Source organism: Engystomops pustulosus, chromosome 3 (genome assembly GCF_040894005.1).
Source record: "Engystomops pustulosus chromosome 3, aEngPut4.maternal, whole genome shotgun sequence".
NCBI classification, from domain to species: Eukaryota; Metazoa; Chordata; class Amphibia; order Anura; family Leptodactylidae; genus Engystomops; species Engystomops pustulosus.
In genome coordinates, this window is record NC_092413.1 from 198,099,008 (window position 1) to 198,121,915 (window position 22,908).

Here is a 22,908-nt window from a genome sequence, read left to right on the forward strand (position 1 = left end):
GTCAGAGGTTGGGATGCGTAAATCATTTTATTTTGCCCCCACCCCAACCTCGATAGGGTTCAACAATGAAGGGAAAGTCCAGCACTGCAGGAACATTAAGCCGCAGCAAGTTAAGTAAGTTTTCTATGTTCTATTTAACAATTGCTTCATCTTCCTTACAGGAAGACCTTATTTTTGGGGCCCCTCTCAGCACCCGCTATCTCCTCTATTTCAGATAGCATATATATACATGACAGAATATACCGTACATTATTTTTATTGTGATCATTTTTTTTTATTTGACACCAACATTTCATCCAGTAACTATATTCTGAGAACCAATGCAGAACCATTTGCATTCTGTTGATTTTTCAGGTTCTTTTTTAATGTCTCTTGCTCTGAAGCTCTTCATTTGCAATGATGCAGATGTTTTGGTGAAAGGGGCGCACAGGGGTTTGTTCTAAACTTTCAAGCAGACTTTTACAATTCATTGTTTGTTTGGACATATCGGCTAGCGCTGCACAGCTGTTCGGAGCCGCGTTTTTTCTCATTATCTGCAGATGAAAGAATCATAGATCTCGTGTGCTGGGTTTTTTCTATAAAATAAAATCTTATCATCTAAAGATGTGGGAAACATAAAAATCTGTTCATTTAAAACAGTATTAACCTTAGCAATACCTCTTAAGCTTCTTTCTTTCTGAGAGTGGAGGAGGGATTCTCAAACTCAAAATGGAAATTTGTGTTTTATTCTGGAGAGTCTACATCGGAAAAAAGATCTGTCTATCTTAATGGTCACTTTACTACAGACACCTGTCCTTTCACAAATGGAGCTTTCCCATATCTGGAAATTAGACAGGTGGCCCTGGATCTATTTTTCCATGTAACCGTTTCAGGCCATTGTTTCAACGGCAAGCACACAGCCATGTGCTGTATATGAGTGGGCTCATACACAATGGTTCCCACAGCCCCGTTGAACGTCAAGAATGAGAGGTTCGATTGCTTGAGCTGCAAATTATAGATCAGGTCCTATTCCTACCCAAGGTTTTGGAAATTCCTTTTCTATTGTCTGCTCAATCCATGAACAGTCCTCACACAATGATGATAAAGGAATCGCCAACAGGAGGCCAAGGTTCGTTTTCAGGTAGCCCTACTACAAGTTCATCCTAGAATGGAGAAGGCAAGGGAATATGAGATACTCATAAATGAGTGGTGGTCATCAGAACTAAACTAGACAGGGCCAATTAAACTGCCAACCCTGGGGGATTCTTGGATGAACTGGTGTCAAGAGTTTGCAGAGAGTTTCTGAAGAATAGTGTGATCTAGTGTATGGATGTAACAAATTGTCAATGCAAGGTGTCAGAGATTGATGTCCATAATGGTTAAAACACACCTACTCCTGTGACCACCTCAGTCGCTGACTGGCTGCAGTGAGGATGGGCTTAACTAGCAAGTGACCACCATTACAGTCATTACTGACTAAGGGAACAGATAGCCAGGACTTTAGTTGCCAAAATAGCCAAAAAAAAACGTTGATCATCAGGCAATGGAAAGACATTTCTATTGTTAGACCTCATGATGTTTAACCCACTTTTTGGTTGTATTCCCCAAGTCTTTGTGAGCAGAGCATTCTTGTTGAGTGTGTGTGTCAGGTGTGGTTTGAGTGACCAACGGATTAACCAATAGATCGGATGGGACGGCATCCAGGAACTCCAAATCTACCCCTCCTTTACTTAGGAGGGGTTGATTCACGTAGGTGCTGGATATACCGATCTCTTCAAGTGTGCTATTGCTGGGATTCTGATCCTTGCTACATTTTGACTTCTCTTTTCCTCATGATTCTATACCTCGCCGCCATCTTTCTTTTGACCCAGTAATCCTACTTGTGTCTGCCTCTGTTTGTCTCTCTCTGTTTAGTTTAGTGAGTGGAAGATCATTTAGTAGGGAGCTGCAGTAGTCTAGTCGAGAGTGAATCAGAGCAACAAGCTCTGTGCAGAGCTGCATAATGTGTGTGTGCTATATAAATAAAGGAATTATTATTATTAGCATTGTCGAGGTTTCAATTGTCAGAAATGGGTGGATTCTGGAGATTCTGGAGATGTTTCTGAGATACATGCGGCAAGACCGAACAAGACATTGAATATACAATGCAAATGAGAGTTCGGAGTCCAGCATAACCCCAAGACAGCGGCCTGATACCTCTGTGCTATAGTGATGCCACAGACTGAGAAGTCACCGTTGGGTCATTTAGTTTATGATGGAAAGATAAGAAGTTAAGTCTTAGATTAGGTTTCAAGAAGAGAGAGGAAGAGAGAAGAAGAAGAGAGAGGACATGATGTTACAGACAACAGAGAGACAATCACTAGTGTTCTGGATTAAGGCAGGGATAATGTTAAGTGCAGAAGTATATAGCTGGGTATCATCAGCACAGAGATGATACTGGAAACCAAATCTGCTGATGGTTTGTCCAATGGGGGCAGTATATAGGGAAAAGAGAAGAGGACCTAGGACTGATCCCTGAGGAACCCCAACACTGAGAAGAAGATAAGAAGAGAAAGATCCAGAAAAGGAGACACTGAAAGTGCGGTCAGAGAGATAGGAGGAAAACCAAGAGAGTGCAGAGCCTTTTAGGCCAATGGAGCAAAGCATCCTAAGGAGGAGCTGGTGGTCCACAGTATCGAACACTGCTGATCCAGGAGAATGAGGAGAGAATAGTCACTTTAGGATTTAGCAAAGATAACTAAAAGATAATGGGTTAGTTGAAAATAGACCATGCGTTCCAGGAGTTTGGAGATGAAAGGGAGGTTAGAAACTGGTCTGTAGTTAATAGCATTGAATAGGTCCAGTGGAGGTTTCTCTAGGGCAGTGGTGACCAGAGGTGGCACTCAGAGCCCTTTCTGTGGGCACCTAGGCCTTCACCCCAGCACAGAATTTGCTAGGTGTGACTCAAGGCTTTCTCTTGCGGTCCAAGACAGCCATGGACAAGCAATACTCAGCGCTATTTTAAAGTGACACCTCCTAGGCTGTCAGGACTACACGAGATGCGGTGTGGACAGAAATGGATTATCATTGGAGCGCCTGCTCTAGGTCCCCTGATTCTTCCTCTTCAGGGGACCCTGGAAGGAAGCTACAATCCAAATTTCTCCTTCATCTTTCTATTGTATTGGTGAACTCAGGAAGCCAATACGATTGATACAGCTGGGATCACTAGGTTACTGCATAAATTGTCATTTTGTCACTTTGAGACATAAAAGTAGGTTTTGGTTGTAGATTGGGCACTCTGTCTCTAAAAGGTTCGCCATCACTGCTCTAGGGGATGACTAGGGGAACAACAGAAACTATAGCAATATATACATATTGGAGCGAGCCAGCCATATTGATCATACCTTACATGTTCAGCGTTGGCGGGTGATTGATCATGGACAGAAAATCTTTGGTACAAAAACTGAATTTTTTTTCCTCTTCAAACATCTGCATAGAAAATGAAGGTAGATTATCATTAATAATTGTTACATTTCTCCTGACGGATGTTGTTTGTGGTTGTAGTCTTCCATTTTCATAGTTTTATAGTCTATCATCTAGAGCTACCATGACGTGAACGTGAGGAAGCTCACAAACCATATAGGAATGTGCCAACAAAGCAAACAAGATGCAATAACATAACAGTATGCAGGATACAGTGGTATAAATCTTCACATTCTATACGTGTAGGAAAGACCATGGGTTATAGGAGTGAAAGTCATTTCAGGAAATATTGTGCTTCCTATCAGCTGTGAATTATGGGAAGTGAGGACAGGTGTCATTGTTTGCTATCAAAACAGGTCTATATTCCTGGGAGCCCACTAGCCGTAACCTTATTTGACCGTTTCAAATGTTAATATGGTGGGAGGGGCTAGTGACAGAAGGTCATTATTTTTTAAAATTTATTTGACGGCACAATGTTCAACCATTGAGGCGACATGTCCTTACATCAACTGGATTATGTATGTAATGTGAAATAAGTACTGAACACATCCCTCATTTTTTTTAAATCTAATATCATTTTCATGAAGAGGATAACTTTCTTTTAAAGGGAAGGTAACATGTTAAAAAAAAGAAAGTTCTGGACTTTTTTTTTTAATCAATCAAAGGGAACCTGTCACCAGGATGTGATTTTTAGCTGGTGACGGGTTCCAATAGCCAATGCTATGCTGGTTATTAAAATGCCTTTGTCACCATTTTTAATCATTTCAGTAGTTTATATAGGTTTATCTTAAATTCACAGTCTGCAAGGAGTACTTCACCCTCTCACTGTGCGCTGAAACTTCCTTTGCTGCAGTGTGATTAATAATAATTAATAATTCTTTTATTTATATAGAGCACACAGATTCCGCAGAGCAGCAATCGGTGATTACATCAGGGAGGGTGAAGCTACAGCATAATCGGGCTTTAGTGACCCCACCCAGAGCCCTTCTGGCTCATTAGCATGATCATAAAAGTTGATATTAGGAGGAAGCCATGGGTAATAAATATAAGAAGATTACCACAGTCACGGTGTCTGGATCTATGAGTAAGTGCCCCTGGTTTATCATAGATTTTTATGTTAGATTTTGATGGATTTTGAAGTTTTCTTCAGGCTCCTCCCTCTTGGTTTATTTTAAAGCTGGACTTGATAAGGGGGGGTTATGAGTAGTCAAATGCCCACCAGACTGGTGGTCTATTCCATGAACATGCTAGAATTCCCCTTTAATTAAGCTTTACAAAGTAGTTACTTCAATGGATTCCATGTTTATGCATTGAAGTCGCAGTCATAAAAATAGAGGCAGGATAGGATGAATGCTGGACCACCAGAGCATCTGAGAATCCAAATTTCATCCATAATACTTGATGCTGGGGTCTATTAAAGGAAACCTACCATGCGGAATCTCCTATCAGAAGTATATATGATGGTACATCCCTCCTGCTGCCCCTGCCCTAATCTATAATTTAATAATCCTGGAATAACCTAATTTGTTAAAAATTGTATTAACATGTAAATTTACTGCAGAGGCTACTGGGGCATGCAGGAGCCTCAGCTCCCAGAGCCCGGCCAGGCTAGTACACTCCCCAGTAGCCTCTGCAGCTAATTTACATATTACTAAAATAAAGTTTAACAAGTTTGATTAGGTTCCTGGATTATTAAATTACAGATTACGGTAGAGGAAGGCAGGAGGAAACTACCATCAGATCTACTTCGTTATGGTAGGTTTCCTTTAATCATAAGATTATTATGGTTCACTACTTTTATGAATATTTACTCTACATCCTGCATAAATGATGATCCTTCAGTATAATAACCCCTGGAGCATCCAAGGTACCCCAGTCTGACAATGATAAGTCCCATTATGCATTGTAGAAGCTAGACATATATACCTGACCCCTATCCTTATATCCTTTTTCATCTTTTTTTTTTAAAGAATTTTTTAATTTATTTTAAACAAAACAATAAAGTTACATACAGTAATTTGTATTGCAACCTAAGATACTTGGTTGCATAATGATCAAAGGACAGGTGGTCCCCTACTTAACAACACTCGACTTACATACAACCCCTAGTTACAAATGGCCTTCTGGATGTTGGTAATTTACTCTACTTTAGTCCCAGGCTACAATGATCAGCTATAACAGTTATCACAGGCGTCTGTAATGAAGCTTCATTGTTAATCCTGGTTCTTATACAACCCAACATTTTCTGAATCCAATTGTCACAGAGACCAAAAAAAAATTTGCCTGGGGTTACAATTATAAAATATACAGTTCCGACTTACATATAAATTCAACTTAAGAACAAATCTACTGAACCTATCTTGTACGTAACCCGGGGACTGCCTGTATTTTATCTTTTTTCCTTATTATGTTGATAAAACTCCAATCGTTGTATTTTTTTTAATGATGCAGCTGACACCGGTATCACAATCCTTGAAAACCTACAATAGGAGGGAGAGATGAAATATAAAACGAGAGAGAGGATATATTGGACGGCTGCGGAAAGGTCTGAGCCGCTGTCGATTGAGCTGGCAGATAGGTGGGGAGGGAAGAGCGGAGGAGAAAATGAACAAAGGAACAGGTGTAATGGAAAGTACATGGATGTGAATGGAAAGTACATTAGGTTTCTTATTGCAGTCAGCTGCAAATGGTCAAATGAATACAGGCCTGCTAAATATTTGGCTGGAGATTGGCAGCCATAGAATTATCTCCCAGTGACAGACCGGAGCATGAATTGAGTGGAAAATTATAGATACCAATTAGAAAGGTGTCCCGTGTGGTTAGTGCCGCACGTCTTTTAACTTACCTTTGCCTAAATTTAAAAAAAGGAGCAATTTGGGAAACAAAACATTGGGACGTGGGGGCGATAGAGATGAAAGGAGCAGTTTAGGGGATTTGTTAAATAAGCTAGATGTAAAGATTATGCAGAATGGTTATACTGAGCCCTAACAGAGAACTCATTGAGATGTATATGCAGGGTCGGATTAAGGGTGGTGGGGGCCCCTGGGCGCAAATTGGTGGGGGCCCTTCCAACAATGTTTTTGGAAGTATATAGCCTGCCAGCCCCCTGTAGTATATAGCCTGCCAGCCCCCTGTAGTATATAGCCTGCAAGCCCCCTGTAGTATATAGCCTGCCAGAACCTATAGTATATAGCCTGCACCCCCTGTAAAGTACCAGACCCCTGAAGTATACAGCCACCAGCCCCAGGAGCCCCTCCTTTAATCCGGCCCTGTGTATATGGTCTTACCATAGTGATACTAAAGTTTTTGTTTTCGTCTTCTACACATGATAGTAATGTAGCATTTACAATCCAGCAGTAATAGACCACAGTAGGGTTTCTAGCCTTCCATCTTTTAAACTTAGCCCATTTACCAATAACAAAAAATGACCTCCAAAATCATGTGTAAATGACCTGTAAAGATCTAAAGAGTCATTTTTAGAGGCTGAAGGGGGGGGGGGGGCGTCACTTCTGCAGCTCATATAAATGCAATCCTGATTTGATTCGTGATTATATCCTCAACTATAAAGTAGCACCATCAGGTGCCACAGAGCCCAGAATATGGGAAATTGGGCACGGTGGCACCTGATTTTGGTGTTGTTTTAAAGTTGAGCATCTAATCGCAAATCCAATCGGTATTGTATTTATTGGAGCTGCAGAACTGGAGATAAATCTTTATTGAAGGGAAGGATTCAATTTCTGGTTCTAAGTTCTGCAGAGCCCTAGGGATTGGCATAGGGAGTGACTTCCTCCCTCTCCAGCCTCTCAGCATAACTCATCTCAGACAAAAAATGTCCCTTTTCAGTTCATTTGCATATTATATTGGAGGTGATTTTTGTATAAGTAAAGGGTCTAGTTTTAAGAGAAAAGAGGGAATACTGTATCCCTTTTACTGATTTATTGTTATCGATATACACTCACCGGCCACTTTATTAGGTACACCTGTCCAACTGCTCATAACACTTAATTTCTAATCAGCCAATCACATGGCGGCAACTCAGTGCATTTAGGCATGTAGACATGGTCAAGACAATCTCCTCCAGTTCAAACCGAGCATCAGTATGGGGAAGAAAGGTGATTTGATGCCTTTGAACGTGGCATGGTTGTTGGTGCCAGAAGGGCTGGTCTGAGTATTTCAGAAACTGCTGATCTACTGGGATTTTCACGCACAACCATCTCTAGGGTTTACAGAGAATGGTCCGAAAAAGAAAAAACATCCGGTGAGCGGCAGTTCTGTGGGCGGAAATGCCTTGTTGATGCCAGAGGTCAGAGGAGAATGGGTAGACTGGTTTGAGCTGATAGAAAGGCAACAGTGACTCAAATCGCCACCCGTTACAACCAAGGTAGGCAGAAGAGCATCTCTGAATGCACAGTACGTCGAACTTTGAGGCAGATGGGCTACAGCAGCAGAAGACCACACCGGGTGCCACTCCTTTCAGCTAAGAACAGGAAACTGAGGCTACAATTTGCACAAGCTCATCGAAATTGGACAGTAGAAGATTGGAAAAACGTTGCCTGGTCTGATGAGTCTCAATTTCTGCTGTGACATTCGGATGGTAGGGTCAGAATTTGGCGTCAACAACATGAAAGCATGGATCCATCCTGCCTTGTATCAACGGTTCAGGCTGGTGGTGGTGGTGTCATGGTGTGGGGAATATTTTCTTGGCACTCTTTGGGCCCGTTGGTACCAATTGAGCATCGTTGCAACGCCACAGCCTACCTGAGTATTGTTGCTGACCATGTCCATCCCTTTATGACCACAATGTACCCAACATCTGATGGCTACTTTCAGCAGGATAATGCGCCATGTCATAAAGCTGGAATCATCTCAGACTGGTTTCTTGAACATGACAATGAGTTCACTGTACTCAAATGGCCTCCACAGTCACCAGATCTCAATCCAATAGAGCATCTTTGGGATGTGGTGGAATGGCAGATTCGCATCATGGATGTGCAGCCGACAAATCTGCGGCAACTGTGTGATGCCATCATGTCAATATGGACCAAAATCTCTGAGGAATGCTTCCAGCACCTTGTTGAATCTATGCCACGAAGAATTGAGGCAGTTCTGAAGGCAAAAGGGGGTCCAACCCGTTACTAGCATGGTGTACCTAATAAAGTGGCCGGTGAGTGTAGATCACTGACAGCTTTGGAGTTAATGTTGCACCTCCATTACAGTGATAGACACATATTTCCTCCAAATAGTGACAGCCACCGATCTTCTCCAAATAGTGACAGCCACCGATCTCCTCCAAATAGTGACAGCCATCGATCTTCTCCATATAGTGACAGCCACTGATCTCCTCCAAATAGTGACAGCCACCAATCTTCTCCTTATAATGACAGCCACTGATCTTCTCCAAATAGTGACAGCCACCAATCTTCTCCAAATAGTGACAGCCACGATCTTCTCCAAATAGTGACAGCCACCAATCTTCTCCAAATAGTGACAGCCACCAATCTTCTCCAAATAGTGACAGCCACCAATCTTCTCCAAATAGTGAAAGCCACCAATCTTCTCCAAATAGTGACAGCCACCGATCTTCTCCAAATAGTGACAGCCACCGATCTTCTCCAAATAGTGACAGCCACCGATTTTCTCCATATACAGTAGTGGCAGCCACAGTTCCCCATAATAACAACTAATGATGAGCGAACCCGAACTGCAAAATTTGGGTCTGTTTCTGGTTTGGATCCCCAAACCCGAACTTTTGGCAGAAGTTTTCATTTGGCATTTCGGCTCACCCCCTGCTGGTAACACCCGTGATCAGTACAGGCACCAATGGTGGATGTTAGTTCTTAAAATGGGGACAGTCCGTGCATGCCACCATTTACTCTACGATGGTAGAACCCTGATAAGGTCACAGAGAGCAACAATCCTCAGGAAAATGGTGATGTGCACGCTTTACTGGTGGCATTTTACACTTTGGCATCACCAATCCCCGGTGTTACTGGTGGGGGCAAGTATTCAGTTTTAGTACCCAAACCACCCTAGTGATGGAACCCTATAGAACCCTAAGAATAATTACAGTGTCCCCTGAACAGTAACATTCCCCCCAACTAGAATAACATCCAGTCATAGTGCCCCACACAGCCTACTGTCAAGTATTTATTGCTCAATTAGTTGTCATTCATAGACCTGGTGCTGGAGTGAAGTAATATCTTCAGCCTAGTCTTGATGTGATCCTTACTACCCATCACTTTCATGGTTCATTATTTTATAAGAGTAGAAAAAAATATTAGTATACCGTATCAATCACTTTATATATAAATGATCCCCACAATTCCTCATCTAGAGCAGAGAAACTGAATAATGTTCAATGTGAGGACAATAAGGGCATAAAGGATACCCTGGCAGCCTTCCTTATACCGCGGCAGGTCGCATTTCTACACAACCCTTCCCATATCTGTAATCTGAGTGTAGACGCTCTTATCATACTCTACGTTACCTTGCTAGAGGTCAGAAGCTGTTTCCGCCTTGTGCACCTGCAGAAAATATATTACCAAAAACCCTGCAGATGAGGTAGCCTAGACAACAGCGAGATATGATTGCCGAAAATGATGACTTTACTCATGTGAACGAAACCAGATTGTTGACAAGAGTTTTTATGTGCAGCGTGATATCACCTTATCGAGAGAACTTATATATGTGTACCTTCATGTTACTGAGCTGATAACACGTTTATTACGGCTGTAATGTGCAGGTGGATGAGTAAAGGTCTCGTACAGAGAAATCTGACGTATTCAAGGTATGCGAAAGAACATTGTGGTCACATATTAACTCGGACATGTACCTGAGAATGTAATAATACCCCCATATCACAAAAACAAATGAAGAATCAGGCAAACATGTGACCCAATCATGGAAACTTCCCTGATCCATTGTTTTATTGCTCTGAAACAATTGTTACGAAAATCAGAATCCATCAATCCTTTCACAACGTAGAGTCCTATCCTGGTGTAAGAGCTTTCTTCAAATGTGTTGTATGGCCTGACACCATGACCTCCAGTTGACTCATTTTCTTGAGTTTGTGTTCACGTTCTTCAAATACCACTAAAGATTTTAGGCAATTGGGCTGGTTACTCCAGAATCTTCCAGATGATTGTTCTGTTGACACCCAAGGATTTGGCTTCCTCACAGAAGTCATGAGATGAATCTAATCACCAGAGGTGACAGGGTATTTTTACTATGAGATCTGTGGAAAAGCCTTCCTCAGGAGCTGGTCACAGCAGGGACAGCAGAGAGCTTCAAGAAGGGTCTAGATGTCTTTTTACACCTAAATAACATTGATGGTTATATTATATAGAATTGTTTCCCCTAAATTCCTTCCTCATCCAATCCCTTCCCTTCCTTGGTTGAACTTGATGGACATTTGTGCCTTTGTTTTCAGGCGTATAAACTATGTAATTATGTAACTATGAACATACACACTAAGGGCTAGCCTTAGACCCAGCTTTACTTCAAGTATTCTGTCATGTGTAGGGGGCAGGATATTGGGTAATTTACCAGTGTACATCAATAAACCTTCTTTTTACTTTTTCATCTTTTCTTTTTCTGTGAATGTTTTCCTAGGAGGGGTTGGGGCTTATTTACTAAGGGTCCTGCGGCCGCATTTCCATTAGGTTTTCCGACCTTTCGGGGATTGCGCCGCCGGGACAGGGATTTAGAAGGGGATTGTGTCGTACGCGATCGTTTTTTTGGCGCATCGGCTCTGGCTTTCAGGCGACAGAAATCGGGGGGCGGTGCTGTCGGATGATCTGACTAATTCGGAGTGAGCGTGGGATTTAACATTTAAATTGTGTCGCAATGCACTTACATGCACCAGGAAGAAGAAGGTGAACTCCGGTGGACCTGAGGGGGGCCGCGACACAAGCAGGAAATCGGGGACACGATCTTCGTGAATTGCGCCGGGGTCCATGATCGTCGGACAACGCACAGCGAGGATCGTGACAGGACCGGGTAAGTAAATGTGCCCCCTTGTTTTTGCACCATTTTGAATGAATACTGTATAACATATTGATTGGCTTTTATTTTTTTATTTTTATGAAAGAGAATGCAAAAAAAACCTATAGATTCTATCCCCGATTCTAAAAAGAAGTTGAATTCTAGTAAGGGGAATATTGTAGGTGGTTTGGACCGACCTTACTAGGGGCCCATGGGAATCCAAACCACTGACCAAACTTACCTATGAAATCCTTCTACATCTGTTCCTGCTCTCAATACACATGTATACAGGAGCCATTTTAGGAGCTTTGAAGGTCCCCCCAGGGTCCTGAAACCGGAGATTGAAATCAGCTAGAAGGACACATCATCCATTTCCCAAGAAGCTGATTCTAGTACCATATGTAGGAGGTGACTTCCAGACTTGTAGGGGCAACAATATTCATACAGCAGGAAAATTCCTTTGAAGGGGTATGCATGGCACATATATGTGGGTCCCAACTCTTCTACTAAAGAGCTGAAGACCCCAACCACCATCTCAGAGCTATTGTGAGGTCAGGGGGAATTGTGCATGCGCGGCTCTCTCTATCCACTCTATCCCTCTTATCAAACTGAGCTCCATGGTCTTTATACAGGTATTATTCTTTTATTACCAATACAGTATATTAAAATTATAGAAGTTGAGCTGCAATACCAGACACAGCCTACACAGAAAATTGGTGCTGTTTTTAGGGTGAAAACTCTACAACTTTAAATTGTGTTCTGTGATTTTTTTATTGATGGCTCGGGGGCTCCTCCACATTACCGGCATTAGTATTAGGAAATAATTTCCTGGATAAATACACATCCTGTGACCTTGGTTCTCTTTCATCTCAGGTGTTCAGCTGGAAGTGATGCAATGTTGGCGGCTTGTCATAGATCTTAACTGGTCACAGATTTTAAGGCAGAACTGGAGGTGATTTCTCTAGAAGTATTGCATCACGTTGGATGACATCATCCCAACATTAATGATTTGAGAAGAATCCTCTAGTTTTCTTTTTATAATAATAACTTACGTCAACAAAATCCCAGTGAAGGTGGAAAAACAATGGAATGGAAAGTGAGGTATTCCAAGAATAAAAATGTTGTACGACTATACAATAGACTTTCTCGATTTCCTTAAAGAACAACTGTAAACTATAAAAACTTTTGCCTAACTCTGCACTAAGCAACAATAAGCAATTCTCAAATTTACTATAATTAGCTATCTGCAGGTGTTTAGCTGCTAGCAGAGGCTTTACCTTGCCCTCAGGCTGATCTCCATTTGCCATGCTTTCTGGTCACCATGGGAAACCATTTAGGAAGGCTGGAGATGACAGGAGGCTTGTTGGGAGGGGCAGCAGCAGAGGAGTGCAAGACAATAGGACCTTGGGTGATGTCATAAGCATGTGACTGATCACATGCTTCAGGTTATCCAATTACAAACATGCTGTCCTGATTCATGTGCCTGATTTAAGGCTTTAAAAAAATCTTTTTATTTTTGCTGAATACACATCACCCATCACACATGATGGGGTACATTTACTAAGCACAGTGCAGTCTGTATTATGTGCAGTTTGCCAGATTGATGATCTGGTGTTCCCTGCACTGCCCTGAAAGAGTGCACCATTTTTTTTCTTTTGTGCACCTTTAACATAGGGTGTGCAAAACACTTCTAGTGGACTCTGCATGATAAATGTGGCCCACGGTTATTAGTAGTTAGAAAAATGTCCAGATCTGATAAAACTATTGAGAAGATATTATTCACCTTGTCCTGCTCACATCTACTTAGATCTGTTCTTCAACTGGTACACCAGTAACTTGATGGGTAACATTGAATATATTTAGCAGGTATGAATACCGCCTAGAAAACACTGGACTTGTTTCAGCTCAAAAACAGTATGAATGATCGGAAAACAACACTTCACCTTTATTTACATGAACTATCCCTTCATCAGCTCTAAACCATGGATCGGTACAGCAGATGTCTCGATGGTCCATGCTTTAGATCTCATTATGGGAATTAATCATCCCGCTCTGAAATATAAGCAGATTGAAGGGTTTTAGATTCCGTATTAGTTTGGTTCCAAAAATTCCAATTTTAACAACTAGTTTTTATACTTGTTACATATTCGATATTAAAAATATTGGGAGGTATACATAACGCAGGAGTTTTTGAACAAACTCTGCCAGTTCAGACCTGTAGACCAGGTGTGAACTGGAGGAGTTTTTTTTTATTATAGATTATAGTAAATCCGGTTGGGACGGCCATTCAGGCCTCTGCACAACCTCTTCCCCCAATGCCACCCGGCACAACATCCCCAAAGTGACATGCAGGTCGGAGAAACAGGACAACTGACAGGGAGAGGTGATTCATGTGCCTTACTCACTGGAAAACTGGAGAGAAGGCATAATGAATTCCCCCCATTGCGTAAAAACAGAGCATATACTAATACAATATTGGATAGTCTTTGCCATTAAGAACCAATAGTAGGTAAAATTCTGAGTGAATCATGAACACCTACCATGTGCACAAATTTCACTGTGTTTGGAGCCAATTCTACCAGGTGGAGATGGAAGGGAAGTGAGCGCTCCTCACCCCTCCGCTCTCCATGGGAAGCTGACCAGCCATTGGGGCATGAATAGGACTTGCTCTGTCTTTTGTGGTGCAGTTGCCCAGTGTGGTGAGATATGGTGTGCTTACCAAACCATGACTCAATGACGGCCATGAGCTACACGCCCTACATTTACAGTCGTGTTCAAGAGGTTTTATACGGTATCAAAATTAGACTGAACGAGTTCTCATTTTGGTCACCTCTTTACAAAAGACCAGCCCGTCCAGAAGATCTCTCCATTATCCAGACCTAATTTCTTATTAAAATTTTTTAATTCCATCAAATATTTTATTTGTGTATGAAGATCACCCCCCTTCCCTTTAGAAAACCACTTTTCGATGCACTTTTGGGTGATCCTCTCTAAAACTTTTTCAGGAATGAGAACACAAAGTTCTAGAATATACTGAGACTGTAGTATTTTCTCTAAAACTGTAATCTGACTTGCCCCCATCAAAAATAGTTTCTCTTCCAAAGAAGTTCTGTGCAGGAAAGTGCACTTGTGCTAATTCACGGCTTGGAGGCATACGCATTCAGCAGCATTATGTTGACTTGGCTGTGATATATTTGGCTTTGCATACTGAAGCATATGTGCACTACGCAGGTTGTTTGGCAATCTTTTGAAAAAAGGGGAAAAAAAAGTTTCTTGACATCTGTCCTGCTGTCCTCTTGCGGTTACTCATGCCTGCCTGTCACATCTGTCCCTCAAGTTGCATGTCTGAATGTAAACACAACAAGGTACTTTTTTATCAGCGGGACTATAAAAATCTGCTCAATTGTCAATTTCCCTGATACAGAAAGAAAATATTTTCTACTCCGGGAGAATATTTTTAAATGTGTCAGCTGGAGCAGAAAAGGATTATGTTATTTCCGAAAATTCTGTTTTTTTCCAATTTTTGCATTCATTTTCTTACAACTTGTGAAGATTTATGACATGTAATATGTTTCATAGTAAATGAAGTCACTGCCGACATAGCCACATAATGATGCAAAGTTGATATGGTTAAATGATGGCACATTCATCAAAACAATGGGGCACATTTATTATTTGTGTCAGTTTTTTTGGCGCACAAACTGTGTGGTTTATTAGACTGCGGTTTTAGAATGCGTCGCAAGAGCTTAATAATTTAGCGCTCGGCTAAATGTGTCGGAAATTACTCCACATTCAAGAAGGTGTTATAGAACTTGGTAGACCAGCTTTTTTGTGGGGCTACATGTGCGACACGAATTGCGCCATCAAAAGGTGTCAGTAACCTAGAAGTGCAGGAAAAGGGTCAGCAGCCGCGAATCCATCGGGTTTTACCCAAATATTTCCGCTTTGCGCTGTATTTCACGGGATTGTGGCGCACGCGATTGATTTTTGCCGCAATCGCGCCAACTTTCACGCGACAGAAATCGGGGGCATGGCCAGCGGACAACCTGAAGGATTCGGAAAAACCGCGGAATTTAAAAAGCCATTTGTGTCGCAAGATCAAGCACTCACATACACCAGAAAAAAGCAGGTGAACTCCGGCGGACCTCGGCGCAGCAGCGACACCTGGTGAATATCGGCGCACGGACCTTAGTGAATCCCGGCAGAACCCGAATCAGCGTCGGAGAACCCGCCGCTGGATCGCGACTGGACCGGGTAAGTAAATGTGCCCCAATATTTAGACCACAGCAGGGGCACCACAAAAAAGCAGGAGCAAACAGTATAATAAATATGGGTCAATCACCCCAAATAAGTGGAAACATTCCAAACTACAAATACAAAACCCCGAACATGTCATGCAGAGGAAATGCTGGATCAACAGCTCAAGAAATGAAATGAGTCTGGTTCCCCTATTCTAAACTCGGACTTCAGTCAGAAGTCTGGGGTTTGGGGTCACCCCTGATGCTAACAACCGTGATTGTCACAGAAGAAAAAATACTTTTCAAAAAAGTGTTATTAATTTCTGCAGCAGGACAACCCTGAACATGCAGCTGATGGGGGATAAATAGCACGCAGGTAAATCAGGGAGGCCTCGCACTGGCCCCTGTACAGTCACTTAATGTGGAGGTGGCGTAAGGGAAGAAACAAAATGTAACTAAGAAACTTGAGTTTGTTTTGTTAATGTAGCCTAGCGGCAGTAGATTGTTGTGTGGATATGCAGTTTTTCTCTCCCCACATGTTGATATCATCCCCATTTGGTAGTTTGCAGAAAACTGCATATAGTGGCTGCCTACTTTCTCTGAGCCACTGTTTGAGACCACGTGGAATGGTGAGCATTTGCAATATCCTCCCAATGGGGCCTGACATAAAGGCTTGGGGCAGCAGGATTACCCTGGTACCTGAGCGGCTGACTTTAGCGTGGTCTAGTGCTGACCTGTCATGGTCGCACTAGGCCAGGGATCCCCGGGTAGATGGTAGAAGGGAGGCCTCTGACCTTAGCGGCAGCCAGGGATCACACATAGACAAGAGATGTAGAGCATCAACTCACAGTTCCTTTATTCCAAAACTCAAACACAGCAATGGCAATCAGCTGAGGTAAAGTCTAATATATCCAGGTCCAAGGTAACTGGTTGGATAATGGCTGGCAAAGGATGCTCACAGTCTAATTTAGTAGCTTTAGGTTGGAGAAGTTAGGAGCTGCTTTAGCAGCAATCTTAGGCAGGCTCTGTTAGGGATCAGAGCTGCAGGAGGACTTATGTCTGTAGGCCATGTGTCTAGACATAATCTGGAACTTTCCAGCCACAGGGTGTTTAATATAAACTGCACCTGGGGGTGGAGAGTTCAGATATCCAACCAGGGACCTTGTGACAAAATTGGATTGACATCAAACATCAGCCCTTCCTTCCAGTTAGATATAGTGACACAGCATTAACCACCAAAGCCAGTATGGGGCATACATTCTAATCACACATCATTTAAGGCAATTGAAGTATCCACTAGGAGTGCAGGATTAGATTTGCCATACCTCATCTACATCTTAGGGACATTTGTAGTGTGAAAGGTTTGTAAAGATACCATCCAGCGGGCCATTACACATTCAAGATTGCACGGTGCAATACTGCATGGCGTCCAATATTTCTATGGTGCAGTGCTGGTCTTAGCTGGGCTTAGCCTGGCAGTATCGGTACTGAGGGCTGCTGGGTCTTAGTCCCTGCTGGTGGACACCATGTGATTTGGTTAGTGGCTTTTGCAATTTTCAAAAATAACCTTCAATAACTATGTGAAAGTAATACCTAATACCAGAAAAATGTGTGGTTTTGTAAAAATGTGGTGTGATCCCCCTGAAAAGTAGATGTGATCTTCACTGCGCAAATTCAATTCAAAAAGTGAAACTCATATTATCCCTTTAATGTTGATAATTATGACATACAGCCAAGGAAAACCCAAAAATCATTATCTGACAAAATGTGAATATTCATAAGTCCAACTATAAAAAATTTTTGGAACACAGAAATGTTGGCCAAATGAAAAGTCTGTACAGTAAATGCCCTCAATACTTGGTCGGGCCTATTTTTGCATGAATGACTGCATCAATGTGTCGTATCATGGAGGGATCAGCTGATGGCGCTGCAGAGGTGTAATGGAAGCCCAGATTGTGTCATAGCAGCCTTTAGCTTGTGTGCATTATTGGGTCTGGTGTCTCTCATCTTTTCTTTATGGGGTTAAGGTCAGGTGAGCTTGCTGGCCAATCTTTGGCAGTGTGGACACGTGCCTAGTCCTGCTGGAAAATGAAAATTCCATCTCCAAAAGGCAGACTTTGTATGATAAATCTGGCGCATGATCTGACTGAGCTCCGTAACGTCCCCTAATTTGTGCCGCATGATGGCTAGTGCAGCAGAGCCACAAAACGGCCGTGTGCGACACATTTGTGGCGCGGACACTTAAAAGAACGTGCAAAGTCCGTCAGAAAACTGGCACAAAGCCCTTAGTAAATGCGCCCCTGTGTTTTTGTTTTTGAGTTTCTGCTTTTGAATTTAATTACTGGAAAAAAAAATTTACTTTTTGCTGATATTCTGATTTATTGAGATGCAGTGTTATTTTCTGCCATAAAACAAAACCGACTAATAGGAGGTGCAAAGTAGTGAATGTGATATTGTATGGGTATACAAATTTACAATTGTTTCTAAAATGTTTTTATATTTTTTTTCAATCCTGTACTTTCCAGATCACTATCTATGACGCCGTTGACCTGACATTATTAAGAGAGCTCATGGTGATTCAGCCCAAACTCAAGTTTCATTCCAATAGTAAAAAGCCCAGATGTTACAATGAAAATTACCAAAAAAAAAAATACATTGACCTCAATGAAGACAACCACAACTGCTGCCGGAATAAATGTCATCGGTGATTGCTGCATTACTAACGCTTACACACATCCTTCTGCCTATTTCAGTATTACAACAGCAGAAGCAGTTTGCGAGGGACAGTCCCACCGTCTACACTTCCCCCCACCATTGTGCGGTGAGTAATCGCAGACACCTGCTCGCTCTATCCAACCTGTTCAGGCAAGTCCCTGCTCCTATGTACTCGCCTGAACAAGTTCACCAGAGGTAGGAGGCTCCGCTCATTCAGCCCTGCAGGAATAGTCAGGGGCTTGCAGAGAACATATGGAACATAAATAAATTCACAGTCAGGTCTGTGCAGATTATTAACCAACAACGTCCTCAACTGTAAAGCCAAAAAGTTCTTCTCATTACTTCTAAACAAGAAAACACAGAAGATTTATGGCCTATTATAGAAATAAGTCAGATCTTACAGTAGAAGGATGTAGGAAAAATATAGGACATACCTCCCGATCACCCGGATCCACCAGGACAGTCCCGGGGTCTGTCCCGTTGTCCTAGGCTTCGACTCCATCTGCGTCCTCGCCAATGTGGATCTAGTTTGGTTAGTTAAGAGACCATTAATGTAGTCATGAGTGGAGATATTTTTGCCTTCAAGAGCCAGTTTTTCTCTTTCCCTCGAGGATATTTTGCATATTCCCTTTCCCAGAATTCGCAGAATATGTTAATCTTCTCATGAAGTCCTTTCCTCTCTCCTCTTCCATTAATACAGAATCTGCTACAGAGAAACTGATCCATGATATCTCATAGCACAGGACAACATCATGGTAAAAGGATTACATGTGAAACTGTTATGTGCATCGATTTTCTGTTTACACTGAAAAAAACTAAACATTTTTAGAATTCTGTAAAATCTCTTGTGGTTGGGGCTCAAAAATCAAAGTGTATTATGTTGCTCTGAACCATTTGTGCTAACTTTTCCGGTCTGCTGCCTGAAGCAGATATAGAATGGCTCCCCCTACAGAAGTAAAATATATGTTTTTTTTTATTTTAAAGTGGGTTCTCCATGCTATGTCTAACACCCATGCTGTGAAGAGACACTATTTTTAGGTGTCAGGTACTGCTTTGTAGCAGGTGACTATGCTGCCCCCCATCTTGTTGCAGGTGTTGCTGCCTGAAGCAAGAGGCTCAACTCGCTTCATGGAAGAGTCACAGTAACCACTCATGCAATCCATGGCCTCCTCAAACAACCAGACATCACTTATGATATTAGAGTAGACCCCAGATTGGACAAAGACTGGAAATAACAGGGTACATTTTGATTTTTGGTTTTCCATCACTTCTCCTGCTCCACAAAGGTTCTCCAGAATTCTTTTCAATTATTTTTAAAAGGACACATCATTGGAATATAGGTAATATCTGGAAAGGTTCAAAGGTGCCCTACACAATGCTGTTTTTACTTATGGAGAGGGGGGGGGGAGCTTGTTAGGTATCAGTTTCAATTTCTAGCCAACTTTTATTTCTTGACCACAAGTAGAATTTGTCGGAGGAAGCCTCCAGGGATGAGCTCGGCAGTTTATGATCCAAGTCTAATCTGTCCCACAATGACGTGCCTAATAACTCTGTGTCTGGGATGTTGTAATACGCGGTAGATCTGTTGCCAATTAGCAGCTTATGTAGTACAAGTGCTTGTAATACATCACTATACAACATGCTGATGGTCCTGGATCTGGCAGGGTCAGACAGTCAAGCTACGCTATTCAAACTTGTCTCAAATTACTAATTTTCCGATGGAAGGGATAAGCCTAATATATAACACACATCATATTGTACGTCACAACTGGGATTTTTATTAGAACCAGTCACATTGCTGAGCAATACAAACACCAGCTTTGCATGAGTATTTCTGAGATAAATATTATAAGACGTCCTTTATTCATTGTGTAGAGGTCAAAGTTTTGCAATTCAGCTACCATTCAAGTGAGCGGGAGCTGAGCTGCATGACCCCAATATGGTCACTACTCACTGGATGGAGCTGCCTGCTTCTACCTAATGCACTGGATAGTTTCAAGCACTGGGGCAGTTGTGAGCACTTATTAGGTGTCAAGGTTTGTGATTATAATAATAATTCCTTTATTTATATAGTGCACACAGATTACACAGCGCTGCACAGAGCTTGACTATAGCCCTGCCTCGACTATATGGTAGGGAGCACACGGTGCAGCTGCAGGCCCTGCCACGAGGATATGGTGGGGAGCACATGGTGCAGCTGCAGGCCCTGCCACGAGGATATGGTGAGGAGCACACGGTGCAGCTGCAGGCCCTGCCACGAGGATATGGTGGGGAGCACACGGTGCAGCTGCAGGCCCTGCCACGAGGATATGGTGGGGAGCACACGGTGCAGCTGAGAGCCCTGCCTCGAGGATATGGTGGGGAGCACACGGTGCAGCTGCAGGCCCTGCCACAAGGATATGGTGGGGAGCACATGGTGCAGCTGCAGGCCCTTCCACGAGGATATGGTGGGGAGCACACAGTGCAGCTGCAGGCCCTGCCATGACTATATGGTGAGGAGCACACAGTGCAGCTGAAGGCCCTGCCACGAGGATATGTTGGGGAGCACACGGTGCAGCTGCAGGCCCTGCCACGAGGATATGGTGGGGAGCACACGGTGCAGCTGCAGGCCCTGCCACGAGGATATGTTGGGGAGCACACTGTGCAGCTGAGAGCCCTGCCTCGAGGATATGGTGGGGAGCACACGGTGCAGCTGAGAGCCCTGCCTCGAGGTTATGGTGGGGAGCACACGGTGCAGCTGCAGGCCCTGCCACAAGGATATGGTGGGGAGCACACGGTGCAGCTCAGAGCCCTGCCTCGAGGATATGGTGGGGAGCACACGGTGCAGCTGAGAGCCCTGCCTCTAGGTTATGGTGGGGAGCACACGGTGCAGCTGCAGGCCCTGCCACAAGGATATGGTGGGGAGCACACGGTGCAGCTCAGAGCCCTGCCTCGAGGATATGGTGGGGAGCACACGGTGCAGCTGAGAGCCCTGCCTCGAGGATATGGTGGGGAGCACACGGTGCAGCTGCAGGCTGGGGTCTCATGGATCTGGTATAGAAGACCAATCCGGGGAAGAAGACAGCAATATAAAATTTTCAGAATACCTCTTCAACATGTGTATTGAGTTAATCACAATCCTTCTTCCCTTATCTTGATGCTGTGTACAGGACTTAAGATACACTGCTCACTACAGGAGAAAGAAGGAGCAGAAAAAGTCTATCATGAAGAGAACGAATATCCCCTGTTTCATTCAGTTCTGAAATAAAAAAAAAGCTTCAAAAGTTTAGGAATACTGTACTTTATTAAAATATTATGTGATCAGTAAAATGTATCAAGTATTTTTTACTTAATAGTGTGGATAGCTAATGTGTTTTTTCAGCTGCAGGAATGCCTGCTTCTACCTAACACCAAGCAAAGAGTCTGAATACTTATCACCAGGGGATATTTCAGTTTTTTTTGTTTAATAAATTGTCAAAAATATCTACATTTCTATTTTTTTCGTTCAAAATGGGAAGTTCAGAACTTACATTAAACTTTTTTTTCATCTTACCAATTTGCTGCACTGAATAAAAGAGTGAAAAATGTAAAGTTGTCTGAATACTTTCCTTACGCACTGTATTTAGTCTTCCTCAGCAGGAGCTGATCAAGACTTTCATGGGTCCGGGTCTGTATGAAAATTGGAGGCCCTCATCCCATTTACCTTTGGAGTCCTTTATAAAGGTCCTGAAAGAGTTACTGGCCCATATTTATCAAAGTGTTTGCAGCAATTTTTGTCTGACTTTGCATTAGAAAGAGCGTGCAAACTGCTTGTACATGTATTTATAAAGTGTCTGCGCCAGTTTTGTGTCACGGCTTCACTGTGTCCGACATGTGCACCAAAAAGGGTGTTCCGGTGCACAGGTGGAACGTGCATCACACTTCTGTCCGATATGAGCACAATTGTAAAGCATGGAAAACATACACCAGAAATGGTGCATTCTGCCTGAAAAGTGCAGGGAGCACCAGATTCATGAAGAACGTGTGACACATTTCATCAATCTCTAGCACACCACACACTACATAGGCAAAGTACAAACTGTTTTGGTAAATGTCGGCCACTGTGTACAAATAGTCACTAATAGTACAAGACTTGTGGTACTTCTAATATCTACAGACAATATCAACATTGGTGGTTGGCTTAGGTGGCGATTGCCCTCACTCCCCCCAAGAAACCTTGGACCACATTAAACTAGATTTTAGTCTGCTACTGTCCCTGAGTCAAATCTGTTGGAGTCTACCAGCTTTGCACATCTAGAGGCTGGAATGTTTGCCCATTCTACATTGCATATTGGTTGGAGAACTTGTTTGAAAAGCAATTTTCCAGTCAATGGGATGTAGGTCTTGTAGCGTTGGCTGTTTAGTTAGGTTAATTAAAATTGGATTAAAGGGAAAGAAAAACAATTTTCCCTACTAGGAGCTAAGTGGCATCTGCCCTGTAGGAATGAACACTGTAGGATTATAGGTTAGAAATTCTGGAATGAACCTACTCTGAACTATGATGATGTCATAA

General features: G+C 42.7%; 1 long non-coding RNA gene across 1 annotated transcript; it reads right to left on the reverse strand.

The window, feature by feature from the left end:
- Positions 1 to 304: 304 nt before the first annotated feature.
- Positions 305 to 21,611, reverse strand: LOC140120693 (uncharacterized). The gene is made up of 3 exons (XR_011853952.1): positions 21,464 to 21,611; positions 3,363 to 3,447; positions 305 to 533 (listed from the first exon to the last, which is right to left on the reverse strand). It is a non-coding gene; the product is annotated as an uncharacterized lncRNA (long non-coding RNA).
- Between the last annotated feature and the right edge of the window lie 1,297 nt (positions 21,612 to 22,908).